This window comes from Python bivittatus, unplaced genomic scaffold, assembly GCF_059951505.1.
Source record: "Python bivittatus isolate LINGU-HERP-01145 unplaced genomic scaffold, Pbiv_v1 ctg000700_np1212, whole genome shotgun sequence".
NCBI classification, from domain to species: Eukaryota; Metazoa; Chordata; class Lepidosauria; order Squamata; family Pythonidae; genus Python; species Python bivittatus.
The window spans coordinates 87,557,251-87,572,528 of NW_028277098.1; positions in this window are offsets into that span (position 1 = coordinate 87,557,251).

A 15,278-nucleotide genomic window follows, 5' to 3' on the forward strand; every position below is an offset into this window, starting at 1 on the left:
TCCAAACCAAACAGCAAGCTGCAAAATATAATTTCAAATCAGGTAAACCCAATCCTCCTCTTTCCTTTGCATGTCATAACACCTTATATTTAACTCGTGGTTTTTTTCCTCTGCCATACAAATTTAGATATATCCTTCTGCCACTGTTTAAATGGTACATCAGTTGTCAAAACAGGTATTGTCTGAAACAAAAACATCATTCTAGGCAAGACATTCATTTTTATCACAGAAATTCTCCCCAGCAATGACACTTGTAGTTTCTCCCAGCTTTACATGTCTTTTTAAATTTCATTCCATGTCTTAACATAGTTGTTTTGAAATAACATACAGTTCATATTTGTCATAGTGATATCCAAATGTTTTACTTTCTTTTCAATTTTAAAACTCAGAGTTATGCATCAACTCTGTTTGATCTTCTGTTTTCATATCTTTGTTAACATCTTCATCTTCTGTTTAGTAATCTTGAAACTTGGTAATGCACCAAATTCTTTTAATTTGCCCATTAATATCTCAATTCCCTTTAAAGGATCTTCCAGAACCAGCATCAAGACATCTGCAAAAGCCCTTAACTTATAAGTTTCTTTTTTAATCTTTATTCCCACAATCCTCTCATCTTGTCTTATATCTATATTCAGTATTTCAAAAATCAAAATAAAAAAGAGAAGAGGCAATCCCTGTCTTGTTTCTTTTTGTATCTCACAGGGTTGTGTTAGATCTCCATTAACAATTATTTGTGCTTTCTGTGACGTGTAAACCAATCTTGCCCATTTTATAAAGTTCTCTCCAAACTTCATATTTTCCAAAACCTTGAACAAGAAAGCCCAGTTCAAATTGTCAAATGCCTTCTCATCATCTAAGAAAATCAGTGTGGCTTGTTTTTCATTATGTTGCTCCAAATATTCCAAAATGTCCAGCACATTTCTAATGTTGTCCTTTAACTATCTTTTAGGTAAAAACCCACACTGATCCTCATGAATAAATTCTCGCAAAATGATTTCCAGTCAATCAGCTAGAATTGTTGTGAACCACTTGTAGTCACAGGCAAGCCCTACCTGTGAAGGAGCAGGTTCGTGATTTGGGATTCCTTCTAGACTCACAGCTCCTGCTTGAATAGCAGGTGGAAGCCATGGCTAGAAGGACCTTTGCTCAGCTTCAATTATTGTGCCAAATGTGGCCTTACCTGGTGCACAAGGATAAGCTACAATAACTCACACCCTCATTATTATCTCGATAGACTACTTCAGTACACACAGCTTTTAAAGACTGCTTGGAAATTACAGTTGGTCCAGAACGCAGCAGTGCATGAATTAATGAGCTCCCAAAGTATGTACACCAATACTGCTCTGGTTGCCTGTTCAGTTCCAAGTGCGATTTAAAGTGCTGGTTTTAATCTATAATATTAATGTAATAATTTATTAAATGAATATGCTGCCTGACTCCCAGAGGTTCTGGGCAGTTTACAAATTGTTAAAACCATTTAAAACCAAGGAAACCACAAAAAACACAACAAGAATAAAGATGGCAGAAATGACAAAACTGGATGGGAACAAAGAAAAAAAGGGGGCTTAAATCACCTTACCAAAGGCTTGTGTAAAGAACCAGGTCTTCAGGACCCTTCAAAACACCAGAGGGGTGGAATCTCAGGGGGAACCTCATTCCAGAGGTAGGCACTGCTACAGAGAAAGCCCTTTATGGATTGGCACCTGGGTATCTGAGGACTGCCTTCTCCAACCTCCATTGGCTCAACCTACTAGCTCATTGAGGGAGTAGTTCTTCATGGTCTCACACTTCCAGAGGGTAAGAAGAGCCAAAGACAGAAGGTACTGCTTCTCAGTGGCTATGCCGGTGTTATGCACTGGCCTTCCTGTAGAGATCAGGTTAGCCTCTTCCTTGCTAGTTTTCAAAAATTCCTTAAAATGGAGCTTTTCTGGAGAGCATTCATCCCCTACTGTACCATCTTTTATTTTTTAATTGTTATATGTGGTTGTTAATGTTATGGTTTAATTGTTTAGTTTGCGTTTGTGATCATATTATGAATATTTTAATTTTCTAAAAAATCTTGAAAACCACTGAGATTCAAGAGATTGCAGTGGGATATAAACTCAACAAATAATAAGTGGTAAAGTCTATTTTTGGTATTTACAGTGAGTGAGAGAGTGATAAAGGTCTTTTATCTGATCAAGGGATTGACTAAGACACTTAGTTCTGGTGTCATTGGACAAATGGTTGGGACCTTGGAGGTGATACATACCTTCTTGGTTTTCATTTTTTTAAATTAAAATTTGCCTATGAGAAAAGAAAATAAATATCATAATTTTCAGTGGTTATGGGAAGGGGAAATTAGTGTGCTCCTCTCCCTTACATGATTTAAATACAATTTCTGTACTAATGTAGAACATCATAGTGCTAACATGAAGGAACAATCTGGAAGTCAAAGATAAAGGAAAATCAGGAGTCAAACTGGAAGGATAATCCATAATATCCAAGATGATCAAGGAACACACCAAAGCTGAGGAAGGTGTACTTCTAAAGTAAGATCCTTTTATACTCCTTCCTCCTCTAGTGTAGAGGGCAGAGGCAATGGCATTGAAGAACAGGAGGAAGAGCCACTACCTAGGCAATGGTCAGATAAAAGGGGTCTGAGCCTGGGCCAAGACAGCAACACGAGTAAATGTCTGAGACAAACCCCTCCCTAATTCACATGAAGATAAAGGGAGGGGGAAGTGCATTCAGACTTGCAAGATTCTGTTACTATAGGTTTACAATAAAAGTAGTCCTGACCTACATGGCATTGGTTTCCTAGTCTGGTATACCAGGAAGGGCTGACTCCCAGTCGGTCTATGGCCAACTTCAAATCCAAGAGCTGAGGATATTTAAGTGATGAGGCATTTGGTCATAGTCACAAGTGTGTGATGTATCACATGGGGCAGCTAAATGAGAAGGTCCCAAGTTGTCCTACAGTTTGCCAGGTTATAGCTGTAGAGATCTTCTGTTAGGACTTGGCAACCACTCTAGCCCAAGCACCATCATGCAATCTTTTGGATGGTCTAGGTGCCCTGCCCCCCCCCCGAAATCTTGTGAGATCATAGCATCTTGTGGGATTACAGCAATCTAGCAAAATTTTGAGTTTTTCATGTAACATGTTGCAAGGCTTCTTTTATGTTGGAACTGTGGACAAGTCTCTCCTCCTTATGTTATATGACTTGTGTGTGAAGAGTGCTACAACAGCTAAAATATGGGAGAAATAGACAGAACAGAATGACCAGAATTTTACTCTAGAAAAGAATATGTATGTGTACAGGATCAAGCAAGCTGAACAGATAAGGAAGTCAGTTCTGAAACAGCAACTGGAGACAAGAAAGTTAACTGCTGTGCAGCAAGTCATGTTTGATCCAGCAACCTAACAGTCAATAAAAGGACAGCTGAGGTGACACCTGATGGAATGCTGATGGAATGTGGCTGTCAAATGATAAAAAGGAAGGCAGGACAGGGGACTGGTTGGAAGACCCCCTATTTATGCATGCAATTATTATCTACAGGGTGTTCTAGTTTTCACTAATCCCTGTGCATCACTTGGCCAAGATGCAGTAGAGCAAATGAGTGTGTGTGTGTTTGTACATTTAATACTTAAGCAATTGTAATTAATACAACGTTTGTAGATTAACAGAGACTGTCTGTATGCTGTGTGCTCCCTTGAGCATCTCATAATTTTGTGAGATCCCGAAGTTCAAAGAATGGGGAGTAAGTGCCATATGTTCCTTGCTTTGCTTGCTATTGCAGATTATGTGTATAATAAAGAACATAATAGAGTCTGAAGGTTGTGAACATATTTATATATCTATAACTACTTGCACACTGATGTAGGATATCCGCATACAACTTCTGGCCTTTCTAGCCTCATTGGGAAGATAATCTGCTCCCCGTGCTCATAATGATAAATGAGAGGAGTGCAGACTTACCTAGTATTTAATAGGATTACTAAATGGAGAAAGTCAAACGTTCTGATGATACCAACAAGCAGTCCTGCTCTTCTAGATAGGGATAAACCACAACAGCGTTTTCTCCTTTATGGTCTATCAGAGCACTCACTGCAAAGTACACTTTTGATTGTTCCTGTGCTCCTCATTATTAAACTGGGTGTGCTGTTGATTGGTAGCTCTACAGCAATCAGTTGACACCCAATTACACTGCAGCACTTGAAGTTCCCAGTATGCCAGAAAGAAATACTGCTGCATTTCAAGGCTGCCTCGCTGACAAATGTTTCTTGGCATTTGCAGTTTTCAACATTCCTGCACCACTACTACGTCATCCTGCTAAAACCATCATTGGCATTCAAGCAAGTCCTGCATTAGCCTTCACTGCCGAGCTGTCAAAAAAAAGCAAACGTTGTCAACAATCCCACATCATTAGTTCTTCACTGATCAATACAGTTGCAGCTGGGTAGCCTGTAGAGAGATATTAGTTATTCATTCTGCAATTGAAACTATTAATAAGCAAGAAGCCTTGGGTTAATTCTTACCGGCAGTACAACTACAATCGCTATTCTGCAGTTCAGAAAACATGATCAGAAAGGCTTCGTCACTGCTTTCCACTGCTTTTACCATTATGCTAATCCAAGAATTAGTTTTAAAAAAAGAATTATTATTTTCTCATTAATGGAATCTCAAATTGGGTCTGCCCCAAATACCCTCCACTTTTATTGTTAAAAGCAATATATGAAAAATATTTTTCCCCAAGCATCCTTCATATAAAGGCTTAATCATGACTTAACCCTTCCCCATCTTCTTGTGGGTTTCTTGTCAGCTGTTTTATTGTATTCCATGAGGTTACACATTAAAAACCTCATTCCTGGTTCGCTTAATAATCCCATCCAATGAGGGATTGTGAATTGAATGGTTTGTTACTGCTATTGTGATGAGCCAATAAGATTTGACAATATGATGGGATCATTCAGAAAAAACAAGTGAAAGAGATGGATTTAAAATAAAGCACTGCTGTTGTTCCATATTTGTGTTGATTCACTGGCTGGCTTTAGATGCTGTGATGGAATGGACTTATGAAGGCCATGCTCAGGGAGATAAGCATGTTCTTAGCCCCCAACAGGAACATGGGAAGTTCAAGAAGATCAGGCTGGCACCTCCCTAAGGAATTCACGGTGTTGCGGCTGGCTGGTTTGGGAACTTGGGTTCAGTCTGGTGAGATTCTGTCTTGAGGTAGAAGCTAATAAACGCAACAGAACTGTATTTGCATTGTCTCTTGGAGTTCTTTGGGCTGAACCTGACAGATGTTAAGGATTTAATTCTCACATCTACAGCTCCTATTTTTAAAAATTATTTTTATTGTATATGCAAAAAAGAAGAAATGTTTTTAAGAAGCCCAAAATCATATAGCTCTCAGGTGCCAAACTAAACTAGTTTTGCTAGATACCTGGAAGTTACAGCTGGTCCAAATGCCGCAGTGCAGGCAGTAATGGGCATGTTTGTTTGTTTATTTATTTATTTGTTATTAAATTGTTATGCCGCCCATCTCCCCCAGAGGGTGACTCTCTTGAGGTATGCTTATATGTCCCCAGTGCTTTGCAAGATGCACTGGTTACCAGTTGGTTTCCAGGTGCAAATGAAGGTAATTGTTGTTATTCATAAAGCCCTCCATGACATAGCACCTGACTATTTGAGGGACTGCTTGTCTCTAAATGTATCCACCCATCTGTGAGGTCATGCAGAGCGGATATGCTTTGAGTCTCACTGATTAAACAATGTCATCTTGTGGGACTCAGGAAGTGGGTCTTCTTTGCTGTGGCACCTGTCCTCTGGGATGCTATTCCCCCAGAGATCCATAAAGTTCCCACCCTAATGGCTTTCAAGAAACTATTAAATATGTGGGGTTTAAAAATGAGACAAAGAGGTTGGGCAAAAGTTTAAGATGATAATTACTTGATAGACAGAAGGGCAGAAGGCACAACACTGAATGTTTCTTTTTTAAAAAAATGTCTTTCTTGTTTCTCTATTTTTTTATTTTCTATCTTTGTTCTTGTTTGTTTTGTATATTTTACCACACTGAAAAATTTTATATATTTAAAGGAATTATTCTACATAGAGATAGAGATAGAGATCTATAGAGAATTCTATATATTTATAAAGAAACTATTAAAAACTTACTTGTTCTCCCAAGTCTTGGGACAGGGTGGTTGTAGAATCCCTGTGATTCTGGTTCTTTTGATATTGAGTTAGTGTAGAGTGTAGAGGGAATGGCCTTGAAGGACAGGAGGAAGTTCCACTACAAAGGCAGTGGTCAGATAAAATGGGCCTAACCCTAACCCTAACCCTAAGTAACATGAGTCTCAGAGAAGCCTCTCTCTAGTTCACATGAAGATAAAGGGAGAGAGAGGGAAACACATTCAGACTTGCAACATTCTGCTCCTATAGCTGTTGCAATGAAAGTAGTATTGACTTATATGGCACTGGTTTCTTAATCTGGTCTATCATGAAAGGATGGCAGACTTGGGGTCAGCTGTATTTTCATCTGACATATGTTATTTTTTCCCCTCTTTTAATTGTAAGCCACCCATTGTTGTTAAGGAACTGGGCAGCCTCGAAACTGAATTAAATAAATATTCTTGTTGTATTGCAAATTAAATTATTACTCAGTTAACAAATGGGAAATTAAACTTATAAACTATTGTATGCAATCCAGATTTCCAAATAGGCTTCAAGCTGGGACTGCCCAAATGCTAAAATTTGTGTTCAAGTATAGGAAGAGAGATGAATATTTCTGACCACATTTGTCATTGATAGAAAAATGGCTGTTCTTCCAGATCTGGAATATCATTTTTTTATTATTATAAAAGTACACAATATCCATGTCCATTGTCCTCCAATAAGTTTCCAAACCATTACTATATAATCCAAAAGAACATGAATATCCAGAAAAAACAATGAATCTTCCAAAACAAAATCAATGCATGGATTAAACTCTTATCAAAAGGAGCCACTGTAACACAAGACTACATCATATGAACCAACATTACCTCTGGACTACCATATCTGCAACAAATAGCTGAATTTATCAATAACTCCTAAAGAGACACACAGGCATCCAATTGCTTCAAAATAATTGTTTATAAAATTAATTCCAATTTTAAATCTGTAAAAATGTTGCCATTGATGTCAAAATTATCTTCCATTGATGTACTGGATACTCCAGTTCCTTATTCCATGCCTTCTATAATCTTGAATATCTAATTTAGTGTATATTTGATATTTATAAAGAGTTATAGTGATTTCATGTGTTAGATTTATATCCCACCCCTTTTCTCCAGAAGTTCAAGGCAGCTTATCTGGCATTCCCCCCTCTAATAATAGGCTCACTATTTTGTAAAGAGCATATTAGATCCTCTAATATTAGAAGGAACCATGTCTATGCTAATGTGTAATCCCTAGAAGCAATTAACAGGAAGGGTCTGTCTAGCTAAAGTCACTGTAGAGCTTTTTCCAGAAAACATAGGAAGGCATTATCTTCCTTTTAATCAGTTGATTACTTTCAGCTTGCTTTGATTTAGTTTACCTATTTGAAGCATTTAAAAACTTTCTCCTGAAATTACATTGCGACCTCTCTAGAGATAGTCCTTGACTGTGTCCATGGGAAAAACCTATTTGCCAGATTCAATACTTCTGACCAAACCTGGGACCCCTGTTTCCACTGCAGGAGGCAACTTTAAAAAATTAAAATTAAATATTCATTTTTAAAAAATTTTGAAGCTCCTGTCTGAGTCTCATATAACTAGATGCTTCATTAATCATCCGGCTACTATATTGCTGAATTCAAGGCAGTTACACTGGTCATAATGACATCACTATAAAACTCAGAAGACCTTGTAGCGCAAGTCATAAAACTGTCAATAAAATATAAGGACCAAGGTTGTTCCCCCAGTACAGGTTTTTTTCCAGTAATATTTTATGTTTTTGTTTTACTTCCTGAACTAGATTTATAAGTCTTTTCACAATAACAATATTCCAGTTACGGCTCTGCTTCTCTGAAGATAGATCAGTAGTCTTCTAACTCTTTGCAATTGCTATCATGAATAAATTAGCAATTACATTAATTAACAGACAAATAATTACATGTGTTAATGGATGAATAATTAAAATGCTTTTAATTTTATGTTTTTCATTGTTTTATTATTGATTGTAAGCCACCCAGGGTTATGATATGTAAGTTGGGAGGGTATAAAATATAAATCTTTTAAATCAATAAAAGTACCACCCAATTCTAGGTAACCACATAAAACCACTCAAGAGTTCATAATACAACAGTTCATGCCTATCAAGTAGTAACCAAAACATCAACAATGTAGGACTTTTTATTTGATGCCTGTAATTGGGCTGAACTCATAATTTCATGTACTGGCAGCAGCAATTATTAGCAGAGCATTTCATCCATGTAGTGGAGCAAAACAATAAGAATAACGTGAGGCTCTTTACTTGAAAGCTTGTAAACAGCATGACAGTATATTGTAAATCCTTTAACAAAGGTCTTTTTGCAGACCAATCTGGTATCAGCCATGCAGTTAGATATGAAAATTTTAAGAAAAGAAGTTGCATGTACTATATAAGCAACAGTATGGAAAGAAGTTGAGAGCACAGTGCCACTTAGCACAATTTCCAGTTTGCAACAATAATATAATAGTGGCTTTACTTTACTTGAGGCAATTGTACTGACAGTAACTTTGAATTCATTAATAAGAAACTTTCAGCACAATGTTCAAGTGACAGTTCCACAGCCATTATAGCCTAAAGTTGCTGCAAAAATGTTGTATTATGGGGGCAACAACAGCAAGCATGGTAGCAGAGAATTAGCCATTCCAACAAGCAGACATAAGCTGGGAACCAAAAGCAGATGATTCTTTGAGCAACCCACAGCAGTGAGGACTTTGCCCGTCTTCTGTAATGCTTGATGGTGGGAGAAAGTGACTGAGGTGAACCATTCTAGGATGAAGCCTCCAAGAAGAGCTTCACAATCCCAGGCATCTGTGATGTAGCATCCCACTGATTCATGCCTAGGAGAATAGCTTATACCCTAAAATTCTCAAGTCTCATCACCTTGTTGCACAGCTCATTTTTACTTGACTAGTACTCTAACCTCAGATACATAACATCCATCTCATCTAACATCTGTGTCATCCAGTGGTCTACGACACTGAACCTGCCTTCTTTTCTTGCATCAGTGAACTGTCTTGGATTGTAATATTGCGTATAGCAGGTGATAAAAGTATGTGAGATGGCCTTCTGAATCTTTGGTTGTTTCCATTCTTACTCAGAAGTAAATCAGCTCAACAAAGGTCTCCTGCAATATTAATTAATAGTTCCCTCAGGACAGTTCCTGCTTCAACGCAGCTTTTTTGAACTGAAAAAGAAAATCTTATCTTTACAAATGTCATAGATACTTGTTTCTTGCATTGCAACTGGTAGTTTGCCAGTACATTCCAGACAGAAATTTTTCAGCCAAGTATCCACCTGCTATATACTTCATATATACAGTCTTACTTTAAAAAAGGAAAGAAAAATCTCTGTACTTGTCCCAGGTTGACATGCTATGGCTGAAGATATGAAGAAAGTGTGGAAAGAGCGACTAATCAGTGGAGAGCAGGAGCTGAGCCAGAGCAACTGAGTACTCTGTGTTTTGCTGGGATCCCTGCCTTCCGTAGCAATTTTGCAATATTTCTCCATAACAATAAATAAAAAGGTAGAAGGAAGGTACCAGGGATCTTTTAGGTGCAAAACACAAGCACGTGCGCACACACACGCACACACAAGCCCAAATCCCCCAATTCTTAAAAACAACAAGCATTAAAAAATACCAAAGAATTATGTGATGTTGACACTTGAACCTGATATAATTACATCTGTTGTGAAATTGTGGTTTCTAATTCCATTTATCGAAAGGCCAAGAACAGGAAATTAACACCTGATGATAATACAAGATTCTTACAGAGGATGAGTTCTCAACTCACCAGCAAGCAGAAGGTGTGGTATGTCAGGCAAAACAAAGAGGTGATGAAACCCCATATAAATGCAATCTAAATCTTGCTATGGATATTGAAATGATGCATTAAATAATATCAGTGATAATAATTAACAGGACCAGTACAGTGCCTATATACCTTGAGTCCTACAGTTGCATGGATAAATGCTTTTTATAATAATCAACCAAAGGCTATCCAACAGTTCTGTGACTTTTATTAATATTATCCCCTTTCAATACAATAAACTATTTTCACTAGCACTCAAATATTTTTATCTGCAGTTCTCAACTCTGTCTTGTCTTTTCAGTCAAAAGCTTTTTTAAATAGCATTTAAAAAAACACCAGTTACATCTTTTCTGAGAGAGCCAATTTGGTACAGTGGTTAAGACATCAGACTAGAAACTGGGAGACTGTGAGTTCTAGTCCTGCCTTAGGCATGATGCCAACTGGGGCTAGTCACTCTCTCTGAGCCCTAGCAAGAAGCCAAAGGCAAACTATTTCTGAAAATCTTGCCAAGGAAACTGCAGGGACTAATCCAGGCAATTGCCAGGAGTCAACACTGATTCAAAGGCATGCACACATATGCATGCACACACACACATCTATCTTGGGTACTGATAGAAAACAATACTGTCAAGGTATGACTGGCAAGACATTTTAAAGGGGGGACAGTATTACTTATCTTGGTTTAGGCAGTTGAGTGATCTGGGGTTTATTAATCTGACTTCTTGTTGTACAACAAACATATAGATAATTAGTTAGTTAGTTAGTTATGCATCATCAAGCCAGGTTTGATTCTTGATGATTGCATGGACAATTGCTCACCATGTTGACTTATACTCAGTAATTCATAGCTCTTCCAAGAACATTCCAGTAATTCCTTTCATCCTTATTCATGGCTTTCCTCTTTGAATTCCCTTAGTGTTACTTTAGTTCACCATCCACTCACATCATATGCCCAAATAGTTTCTCCTCACTGATCATCACTTCAAGCTTTGTTTGGTGCGGGACTTATTGACTAGTTCTTCTTGCTCTCCATTGGGGTGGAGACTTCCGGTGAGTGCCATGGCAAACTGACATCCCTAAATAGAGGGGCAACATTACAGCTGAAAACCGTGTCTGAATGCTGGATCTGGACCACCAAAATCTCTCGAGAAAAAGGTGAGATCTCAAGATTACTCACATGTACTCCTGACAGCTGTTTTTTTGTGAGCAGACAGCAGGAACTAACATTCTTGTGGTTGGCTTGTGATTGGCTGGGAGTTGCGGGATTCCAACAAGCTTATAGACATTAATGTAGCCTATATGGATTCTAAGTTCAGCTGAGGCTCACCTCTTAATCACTTTGGATTTTTTTTTTTTTTTTACTGATCCTTAAAGATTGAGAACCTTCAGAACAGCAAGTTTTATTGAATTTGCTAGGTGAGTTTTCTTCAATCCTTTAAGAAAGAAGTTCTAACTATGGGTTTAAAGATTTGTAAAAAAAATTTTTTTGGAATAATACAGCAAAAGGATGATTAGGGTTGGTTTTAGAAAGTTTTAAATGGATTAAAGGCTCAGATGGATCTGATTTAAGGCTTTGAAATTAATTAAAAGAATCCTTCCTGTGGGAAATCCTGTCTATGTTTATATCTGGAAACAACTGATAAGACAACTTTGAAGGTTAGATACTAGAGGAAATAAATGCAATAATGGCTTCTTTAAGAGAGAACTATGATGAATGGCCTCAGGAATTAATTATACAGTTATCTGCTATTACAGAAAAATTAGAAGGTGTTACTGAAGAGGAACAAGTTCCATTGAATACATCTGAAATTGATTTGAATGGGGATTTTAAAATGATTCCCTATAAGAAAAAGATGGAAATAATGGATTTACAAATGAAACTGGCTGATGATTTAATAATTAAAAAAGACATACAAATATTTCAGAAGAATGATGTGGTTAACTTCTCTACACTGGATTTACAAAAGGGACTTGTTGAAGCTGTCAAAGATTTCCTGAGAAGGGACAGTGAGCATATGAACAGTGATGTGGATAATGTTTTTATACTGGAATTGCAAAAGAGGCTAGTTAAAGATGCCAATGATTATATATGTTTATATTTATATTATGTAGATTGCATTAGTTTTATCTGTTTAATATAATCTTCAATAAGATTATTGCAAAAAATGTTTATTGGGGTGAAAAAGAGGAGTTATGAATGAACTAGTTATATGCAACTCAGTATTTTTCTCCAGACTTGGCAGGAAGATTTTTATGACCTTCTGGTGAAACACATTGCATTTTGAAGTCTACAGTTAGTAGACAATTTTGGGATAGCAAAATCTTGTATGCAAGTTACACTGAAAACAAAAATGTACTTTGAAAAATAAGATATTTAATGTCTTGCCATCATATTCTAACATTAAACTCAATTCACCATTGTCATCTCTCATGCTGTAAATTACATTTATGCAAGTCTACCCCAGCCTAAAGCAAAACGATAACTCTGTGATTAAAATATAGATTAGGAAAATTGTAGCACTGTAAATACATGTAATGAGTGCTATAAAATTTGCTTCTGTTATTCTTCTCTTGCTTGTATTGCATATGTTTTAAGATTGGTAGTGATGCCAAGCTGGTTTGAGATATATGCAAAAGACAAGTTAATGAGGGTTGTTGCAATGAAATGGAGTAATAAAATTTGTCATCTAAGGAAGGGGACATGTCTCACACAGAAAATAAAAGTTCTCTCTTCCTTGAGAGAAGTATTATTCCTTACTAAAAGACTTCCCCAATCTGGTGCCCTCTGCAAAACTGTTACAATTCTCAAAGCTATTGAGCTGAGAAAGACTGATCTGTAATATGGATACAGTTACTCCACACTGAGTAATGCTACTTTGTATTAGTTACTCTGCACTGAGTAATGCTACCTAAACAAAGAAGAAGGGGACAAACAATGACAGTTCTCTCTTAAATATAGTTTATGGGACTCCAAACACATAGGCATATAAGAAATTTTGAAAACAATATTGTGAGCACTCTCACATAAATGGATGTTATTGATATCATGGTCAACCACAAAACTCTCATTTCCAGAAATCCAATAGGAATGCTTCCTGTCACCTCTAAGATCTCAGGATTCACTACCTACCCAAGTCTCTCTTTGCCTGGGGGGCTTAGCTTACTTCCAAACAAAGTATAGACCTGATGTGATCCATTATTTTTATTCTCTAAATGTGCCTAGGCAAAGAACATTCCTGAGAAACATTCTTGATATTAAAGAAAATGGTAGATTGAGAACTTAAAATATTTTTTAAAAAATCAGGTGAGACAGGATGAACGTGTCTATGGTCATCAACAAGCAAAATGGGCTATATGAGTCACGTTATGTGAGATGGGCGGCTATATAAATACGATAAATAAATAAATATGGCTATCCTATTGTGCATATATCATCCAATCCACCCTCGGTTTTTGTCTAACTAGGGCTGGGGGCGATGATAGGAAGATGCTGTTTGTCTATCTTTGGGAACTTCTCAGCTTTCTAAAGCATCTTGAGAGAAAAAGGAAAGAGGGAGTATATTGGAATCCATGCTGAGAGCTTTAACCTCAAATCAGAGTGATTTTTACGATTATACTGCTATCTTTTATCCAGTCAGTGTTTTGCGAAGTGAACACAGTCCCTGCTCTAACACAGAGGCTGATCCCAGACTTTAAAACTTACTTCATCCAGGGATTTCCTAAGTAGGATCATTTCAGCTATTATTCTAAACAAACCTCCTGCCAAATCTGCCATCAACATAGGGAGCTGTAAAATGCCATTTTTCCCCTGTTCTGGGGCATCCAATTAAAAAAAAACTTCTAGTTTTGAACTTTTTTTATAGTTTTACTTTTATCATCGGGGAACCTCTTAGAAAGAAACCATAATACAAGTATAATTTCAAGCAATGCAATGTTAAGCTACTGGATTTAACAGGTGAATCTCTCAGGCCCTCTTCTCCCTTACACAATAGACTGAGCAATCTCCTTAAAAGCATATTAATGCTTCAAAAGCACAGTACATACTTCCCTAAGCCATCCAACTCTTCTCCCTCCCTTGGCAAATGTGTTCACTGTAGCAATCTTTGCATAGTCTCACTGAACCATTCTCTTCCCACTCTCTTCCTACCCATCTTCTTCTTGGTGATACCTCCTGTCTACTTCTTTCAGTGTCTCCAAGCTTTGAACCACCCCCAGCTAATCTGCTGGGTATTTTCTTTGCTGGTGAAACTTGACAGCCTCTCTCAATCCATGAGCTGCCAAGTCACTCCTTAGCCCAAACTGTCCTTTCCCCTTGTTAGCTGTACGGAACAAGCATCTCAGCTGGGCAAAATGCTGCAAGGAGAAAAGCCTCAAGCTTTCTCTCCTTTCTCCATGTATTCAAAAAATCATCTTTCCAACAACAGAGGGAGAATTCCCCATGATCATGCCCCAGCCCAGGGATTTTATAGATTTCTGAGCTAATTCTTCTCTTACTGCCAGACTAGCCTCTTTCTCTCCATTCTATCCCCACTCCCACCATCTGATCCACTTAAGGGCTGGTTAAATTTTAACTTCAGAAAGTCTAACAAGAGCAAACTATCTCTAGTTCCTGTTTCCTGCATCCTGAAATTTAACTTAACATTTTAGCTTTTTCCTGGATTCCACCAATGTTACAGCAACCATCTGGGTTGCATCGCTAACCATGCTGTTTCCTATCACTTATCCAGGGATGTCCATATCTGTGTCCAAAAACACAAGGTATACGGTGAGATGGGTGGTGTATAAATCTGATCAAACAAACAAACAAACAAACAAATAAATAAATAAAAAATAAGAAGATGGATGCAGCATTACAATGCAAGCCCAATCTTTTTAAAGTGTATCAATGCCGCTTACATGTTTTTATGGCTATTTTCTCTGACTAGCTTGAGGATTGCATTGGAAAAGATTAGTGAGTTACTGTTTCATATTTCTTCCTGCTGTCTACCTCCTCCAGCAGTCAGCTCCCATCCATTCACACCATTATCCCTTTAAAGCTTGGTGGCATCTTAAAGGCCAATGGATCCCAGCATCAGATCAGCCAAAATCACTCAAAACTCTCAAAGCCAATTCATGCAGGGTTTTAATTGCTTTGCAAGGTTTTATTTGAGAATGTTGAAAATTCATACAAGGTTTCATGGTCTTGTCTTGAGATATTGTGAGACTGTACAGTTTTATATAAGATGTCATAAGATCTGAAATCTTGTGAGAT